The 8,315-nt window shown below is 41.9% G+C and overlaps 1 pseudogene; it reads left to right on the forward strand.

Annotated features, from left to right (window-relative positions):
• The first annotated feature begins 1,491 nt into the window (after window positions 1-1,491).
• On the forward strand, window positions 1,492-1,908 carry LOC149211935 (sucrose synthase pseudogene; annotated as a pseudogene).
• Window positions 1,909-8,315: the final 6,407 nt, after the last annotated feature.

Here is an 8,315-nt window from a genome sequence, read left to right on the forward strand (position 1 = left end):
TATAGGATTTCTACAGGAAGCTAGAAATGGATGTGAACAAGGTATTTTGGCAAACATGATAGCTTCCTCAAGGGTTCAGAAGTCCCCCTACAAATTTCAAACTCCTCCTCCATCATCTCCATGCCTGCATCACAGCCCAAGCTCATTCTTTTTCACCATGCAAAAACTTGCAGAATGCTTTGAAGAAAAAAATACATAGAACAGAATTTGTTTTTGCCCTAACTTGAAAACCATGCATCCATTTGAAAAACCGTGTTACGGGGAATTGTACAGGGGTGATGGCAACATGCCTGAGCAGTTTCAGCCAATTCCGGTGCATGGTTTCCAAGAAATCAGCCTCCATCACCGTCAGCCATTTTTGCTTTTTCTCCCTATCCATGCATCCGTTTCAAAACCTGTTTCATGGAGAGATGCACATGGGTGATAGTAGCCTATCCAAGCAGTTTCAGCCGATTTCGATGCACGGTTTCTGAGAAATTGATCTCTGAAATCTTCAGCCATTTTCGATTTTTCTAGAAATCTGTGCATCCATTGATCGTGATTTTGCTATGGGAGGTGCATAATGATGATAGGAACATGCTCAGCAAGTTTCAGATCGATCCGATCTATCGTTCCGGAGCAATGGAGAAAACAAGTTTCGGTCTTGAGAAAATTCAGCAGCAGCAGCTTGAGGGTGCAGATCTGAACGTGAAGCCAGCTCCTATAGCATGGATCCGGCCAGAGGATACCTGCACAAGAAAGCAGCCATGAATTAGCAGCCAAGCCATCATGCAACCACCGAAACAAATGCATGCAGCAGCAGAAAGCACCTCACAACAACCATTTGACTTCAGGTACGTGACTAAAACTCATTCCTCTGATTGCATGAATGTAATTCGGAAATAGCATGAGCAATGAGATGGTTGGGTGGGTGAATAAGACATGTGCGCTCAGCCATCTCAGAAGGAAATTGGGAAACAAGTAATGGTGACTGTTTGACCTTCAATGTGATTGATGGAGTGATCACAGGTAGGAAACATGATGATTCGTGACAACACTTCCGTCTACATGGCCAGCACATGTTTTTGCCACCTCACCACAAATCATGCAGCAATTAAAGACGGCTCAGCTGAAACTCACGAACTGATGTTCATCTGCACTTTCCACATCCTCAACTGAAGTGTGCACAATCGGTTAACCTATCGTCCTCCACTGACTTTTTCTACCTGTTTTCGAAATTCTCCCACATATCGGGCTCGCTCAAAGGCAGAATAACATTCTACAGGAAACAGGGGGGTCTTCTACAGGAAGTATGGCACAGCATTCTGGAGCAGAGAAGCCCAGACTTTTCTTCATCGAGTTTGGAGTTCTGAGAGAGGTGGGCTTGGAAAAAACACTCTTCCATGCAATCAACGAATTGAAAGAATTGGTGGAACACAAAATTCAAGGATACTCCAGGTACCCTTTAGAATAGAAAAAGGAGTTCTGCAGAAATGGGTTTCTCAATTTGATATGTGGCCTTACTTGGAGAGATTTTCAGAGGATGAGCTAAAAGGTCAACCTGACCTGATCATTGGCAATTACAGTGATGGAAATTTAGTTGCATCTCTGATTTCACATAGACAAGGAATCACTCAGTGCAACATATCCCATGCTTTGAAGACCAAATACCCAGATTCAAACATATACTGGAAAAAATATGAAGGAAAATACCATTTCTCTTGCCAGTTTACTGCAGATCTAATTTCAATGAATCATGCAGATTTTATTATCACTAGCACATATCAAGAGATTGCTGGAAGCAAGGATACTATTGGACAGTATGAGAGCCACACTGCTTTCACCCTTCCTGGTCTTTATCGTGTGGTTCATGGAATTGATGTTTTTGATCCCAAATTCAACATTGTTTCTCCTGGAGTAGACATGTAGATTTATTTCCCTTATACAGAGAAGCAACATTGTCTTACTGCTTTACATGGTTCAATTGAGGAACTCTTGTTCAATCCTAAACAGACAGCTAAACACATGTGTATTTTGAATGACCATAAAAAGCCCATTATCTTTTCTATGGCAAGACTCGATAGAGTGAAAAACATGACAGGACTGGTTGAATGGTTTGCAAAGAACAAACACTTGAGGGATACTGTCCTCCACGTTCTGGGGAGGAAACCATATACAGAATTCCCATTTTGATCAGTGCACAAGCCAAAACAGAGCGTGAGGAAGCAAGATATTGAGGCAGAGAAGAAAACTAAGGGTAAGGAAGCTAAGGGAAAGAAAACCTAGGGAAAACCATCACAGGAAAAGCCACAGGAAAAGCAAGAGGAAAAGCAAGAAAGAAAAAGAAGAAACAGAGAGGAAAAAAAAAAGTTTAATCCCTGGAAGTTGTTACAGGTTGCAGGAACACAATGCGGAAAGGGGGCCTCCCAACACAAGCAAAAGGGTCCCTACCAAGTTCCCAGGCATCCTCACATCCATCCCCTCCATGAACACTCATTTTTTCAGGGTTCGGACACAATCTAGTCATGGTTCAACCTTCTACAGGAAGCTACAGGACTTTCTACAGGAAGTTTTGTATTTCTACCAGAAACATCCTGTAGAGCCTTTAGGTAGGCCAGAATCGATTATGGAGAGGGATTTGAAGCTTGAATTCTGTTGAGGAGGCATGCAACCACTCTTTTCTTCCATCCTCCACTAGTTTCATCTCCTTTCACCACCATTTCCACCATCGGATTGAATATACTTGCACAATCATACCAAAGCTGAGAATTCTCTAGGAAAAGGAGTAGGCAGTGGGAAGAAGCAGAGAAAAAAACATGGTTTCATGACCGAGAAGAGGACATCACTTCAGAAGCTTGGCATGACAGGGAGGCCACCAAGGCCATCAAAGATGAGGAGATAGATTGGTTGCTCAGAGGATGAGTAACGCTTTCAGTAGGGGGGTGATGATGAGCCCCAAAAATGGATAATTATATGGGCTCATTCAACCTCCTAATTTGACTTAATCCACCATTCTCATTAGTTTATTGCATGTTTTTTATTATATTTATGCTAATAGAGTGAATTGGGTTAGTCATTATGCCAACAAGTCTAATGCGTGTTTTGTGTAGTCTTTTTGGTCAATTTGGAGACAAAATCAAAGGTTTTAATGAGCACTTGGCAGCCAAATTCGTGGGAGAACAAGGGAGAGGATTTGTAGGAAGGTGTCCCCTTCATTTATGGGCCCTTACCCCGAATTCTCCACCATCAGCTCGAAGTTCAAGGGCCACCAAATCGATTATCACAAGGGCAGCCAAGCAAGTCAAGTAGGATTGTTGTTAACTGCAAGTTTGGGCAGCCGAGTCCCTAAAGTTTAGGAGGACTGTTGGGTCCTCAATTTGTATAAATAAGAGGGCTTAGGGCCTCATTTCAGTTAGTCATTTTTGTTAGTCATTTTGTAGTCACTTTGTAGGCAGAAGATTAGCTAGCTTGTAGTTCGATTTTAGTCAGTAGATTAGCTTTTCATTTCAGCACATTTTCAAGCTTTCCTTTGTGGACAGTTTTTGGAATGTAACATTTCTTGCTCAATAAAGATGAATCCAGCTTGGCACCAGCTCTAAATCTCTCTTAGGAGGCTGTAGCTCTTGGGGTTGGGCCCATATCAAGTGCCTAGTACCTCCTTTGTTTACTTTCATGTGTCTTTGCTGCGTTCTTAGAATAAAATCTACTATTTAGATTTAAATCTTGTTTTGTTATTTAGGTTGTTTTTGATGAGTAAAATAGCTTTTCATGCTCAGATTTAGTTGATAGGTTGTTAACAGAGAAAGCTTCAAGAAAAGGGCCATCAAACATCTGTGGTTTCACCTCTCCCTCAGTGGGATCAGGAACTGTGACTAGGATGACTTTGCTGCCCACAAAAACACTAGTTTGCTTTACCGTGCAATCCTGAGTGTACTGTTTTCATTTGAAGAAGTTGGTTATGTGTTCGGATCTCTGAAATGGTTCATTGCATCTTTGATATACATGGTTCTCCTCCAAATAAAGTTGTTGTTCATTCGTTTTATTGACAGTTATATTAGATTAGCTAGGGCTTTGATTATTTGTAAGACATTGTTGATTTGGTTAAATGTACATTGTGCAGGGCATCTCTACCACTCTCTCATCCATGTAAGCTTCATCAGAGCCAGTTGTTCCATCTCCTAGCTAGGTTCCTTGTCTCACACCTGTCCTTTTGCCCAGGTAGCCCTACCTTCTTGCTCAATCATTGTCTTAGCCTTCTTTAAGCCAAGTTAGCCTTCTACACCCTCTCACCACTCCATCCACCAGTCCCGGGGTCACTCCAAGCCTCTATCCTACCTCCCTATCCATTCATGCATCTTCCCTCACTCACTCATCCTCTAAAATCCGCTTTTCAAACATCCTGTAGAAATTTCTGAACATCCTGTAGAAATCTCTGAACATCCTGTAGAACCCCTACCGACTTCCTGTAGAAGCTCACAAATGAGGTTTCCTGATAGCCAAACTTTGTGAAACTCTCTGGAAGGATGTTAGGGACTCCTTAGACCCTCTCTGAACCTTCCCAACCTTTTCCAAGCATTTCTCCTCCTTGATCCACCCCTGCACAACAAAAAGCCAGTTCAAAGCACATGCACGATAATTCTAATAACTTATTCAAAAATACAAAAAGATGTTTTCTTCGGGTAGAGGTAGTCTAGACACATGTATTTTACCTTCATAGAAATAATGGCATCCCTTCCAGTAGTTTGCATGCTCTCCTTCACATCAGTAGGTCTAGCTGGTAGAATTAGGGTTTGCTAGGGTTTGCATTTCTGTTTGGCTTTCAGTTTCTTTCCGCAAGTAGATTAGCTTCCTTTGAGTTAGCTTTCATCCATCAACTAAAAAGCTTGAGCTCATAGAAGTTGGCTTGAGCCCCTAGCGTACTTGTGCCAGCTGACCAAGTGACAGCTGCGGAAAGAGCTAGTACTTGTGCATACAACACCGTCGCTTCCAAGTTTTTTACGAACTACCGGGTTGATAAAATTAAAGAAGGGAGTTCCAAGAGTTGTAGCATTATTGCTGCAATACTGGGGCTCACCAATCACCATCATCGGTCTCGTAGATAGGTTCCTTGTTAAAAAGATGCTCATTGATCTCCCACTTTGTTATACAGCAAAATGACCTCCTCATCAGCTCAGAGAAGAAAAACATGATGGCTGAAGCAATAGCCAAAATCACAGGCCTTGTTTCCACACTAACGCTCCCTTAGGCTTACAGAGAAGTAGGGAGCATTAAATGCCCTGTATGACCTACTAGAGGGTGTTAATCCTCCCTATGTACCACTGGGGGGAGTGTTAGAGCTTGAGGGCGCAGTTTAAAACCCCATGCAGTGATTCCTAAAGTTGTATTGCCCCATTTTGACTTATTTTTGGGTTATTTTGCACAGGTTTCAAGCCATAATGACTAGCCTATGGAGAGAATAGGCCCATAATAGCCAGGAATTATTGATGCGAAACGATCCAGCATGCATACTTGCATTGCACCGCTATAGTTTACTGAATTATGTAAAGTTGGAGCTGATGAAAGGGCAGGAGGATTTATTGAGATGGATTATCTAGTGGTAGGATGAACATGAATAGGTGTTCAGGATTGTAGATCATGAGCTGGCTATTAACTGTGATGACATATACTTTTTACCTGGTTTTTCATGTCGTGGGGCACAAGCAAACCTCACCGGGGGTAGGCCTAATCCACGATCCACCCTAGAGTTGGTGCAATCCTACTACATCCCTGAGAGTGGACTTGTCAGCAACAGAGTAGCCATAGAGAGGATTAGGTCTAGGTCTATGAGGGCCATTTTATGGTTGATTGTTGGTGGGGTCAAAAAGTCCCCATGTTGCAAAAAAGGCCCAACTGTTGCTTGCATTTGACTGTGTCTAGTCGTAGATGTTCAACTGGTGTGAAGCAGTGCTTTGCCAGTTGAAGGCAGAGTTAACTGCATGCAAGACTCGAACCCAACAAAGTTTTGGGTATGGTACTCTCATAGTCTCATTCATTCTTGAGAGGGTACCTGTTATGTGCCCAAGGATGAGCTTAGGTCCCTTTGATCTGAGGGAGCCAAGACAGGGGCGATGGTCATCACTCGATCCTCACACAGGAGGAGGACCGATCCGACATTTCTTCAAGGAAGATTTATTCCAGTGGCTTCGTGGCCAGATCGTGATGATTGATGACTATGCTTATGAGGGCATGGACTTCACCAGTGACCCTGACTTGATGCTGCTACCCAGGACCAACTAGGGTCCTCAAGGTGAGAATGATTTTTGAAATTACTTCGAGTATTTTTTAGCTTTTGAATGTTTATGTGATGTTTTTATGGGTGAACAAGCACCGACATGAAGCTTTATGCTTAACACAAATGTGGCGCCATTACAACCTGCAAGCGAACCCTGCCATATGAGACGAGGAGGCCAATGACCTGTTGGGGGGAGTGATGTCGATAGTCTTCGCGAGGTTCTGAGGAACCTGGAGGGCTTGAGCATGGTTTTGCCCCCCCCCTTCCTATGAGGGAGATTCCCGCTCATATGCAGCGGCACACAGTCGGTGTACCTGAGCAGTTTCTGGTTCCTCTTCGGAGGATAGCTAGAGCGGTTTTAGCATTTCAGGAGCAGTAGGCTTTTTTTAGCAGGTGTTTTGGCATAGCCAATGGGTGTTTGGAAATAGGCTTAGTAGCCATTTTATACTTAAAACATCCAAGTTTTGGAATATTTCGATGTAAAAGACTGAATTCTATTTATATATATATATACAGACATTTTGGTATTTTGATGGCATAAATGTTTTTTAAATGTTTTTGTAAAAATTTTAACTCTGTAAATTTTTACTTTTCATGCATGCTTCTATAGTGAATGAGATAGATGCCAATCTAACACATAGTTTGCTAATGAATCAACAACTGTATTAAATTCTCTAGGAATGTGTTCATATGTGATAACTTCAAATTGACGTTCCAAGAGTCGTACCCTTAAATAATGACATAACAAGGTTGGATTATGAATGTGATAACGATTTGTCAATTGCATAACAACTAGTTGAGAGTCTAACCTGACCACCAGATTGGAGATGTCCCTTGATGACGCTTTAGTGAGAAGTGAAATTACGGACATGTACTCAGCAATATTGTTGGTGGCGGTACCAAGAAAGACTCCTCCGGAACAAAACAGTTCTGACTCAGGTGTGTAGATGACCCAAGCAGCTGATGCAATGTGCCATGTGTGACGACTAGCACCATCCACGTATCCTACGTATGCTAAGGGTAATGAAGACATCTGCATTGCAAGAAGGATGTATGAGACAAATACTCCAATAAATACCAAAACAATCCAATCACACCAAAAAAGGAAGCAAAACATATAAATACATAAAATTACAAAGCACATTCCCAGTGTAATACTAGGCCTAATACTTTTTCAGATACAGCCCATTTCTGGGCTCAGCAAGTGGGACTCTTTCCCAATCCTGAAGTTCATATGCCCCTTTTGAAAGGGCTTTCTTGATGACATAGGGACCTAGCCATAAGGGTTGAAGCGTTCTTGTCCCCAAGAGGTCATGTTTTTTATCATAGAGCAAAACAAGATCTCCCTCTTGGTAAGAATGAGGCTTGAACTTTTTGTCATACAAGGCCTGTGATTTTGGCTATTGCTTTAGTCATCATGTTTTTCTCCTCTAAGCTAATGAGGAGATCATTTTGTTGTATAACACACTTTCCCTCTTCATTATGGAAGTAATCACTAATGTCAATGTCCAAGGGGCTAGTAGGGTCATCTTCCTCAAGGTCCTTGATATGTACAACATCAAATACAACATCCTTGAGAAAGATGGGGCCATCCTCTTCTAGGGAATCCCCTTATTTGCGATCCTCCTCATGCCCAAAGAAAACTTCCTCTTGAATGTCTAATGCTTCCCTACCTTGAAAATGTTCAAGAAAGCTATCAAAGAATGCTTCAATTGATGAGATGATCCTAGGTTTGCAATTATATAACCATGAATTATGACCATGGAGGGATCTCATGAATAACATTATGGGGACATCGTGGTGAACCACTTCCGTATTTGAGGTATATGTTGCAAATGTCGCTACATGACTAATTACAGAAAGACAGACACCATCAAACTTGGGCACCTTGCATATAGTATTCCAAGTGACATGATTAGTGTACCTAGGGATGGTAGCGATGTCAAAAGTGGGAAATTGATTAATATAAGGCATCCTATTAGGTTATACATATCAGTGATGTAGGAGTCGTTAGGGTGAATTCATAGATTCCTTGATAGATACTTTCTTCACCCTACAAACAGTA

Source organism: Pinus tabuliformis, chromosome 1_1 (genome assembly GCF_031772625.1).
Source record: "Pinus tabuliformis cultivar Carrire ecotype Pingquan chromosome 1_1, CPIR1, whole genome shotgun sequence".
In the NCBI taxonomy this organism is placed as follows: Eukaryota; Viridiplantae; Streptophyta; class Pinopsida; order Pinales; family Pinaceae; genus Pinus; species Pinus tabuliformis.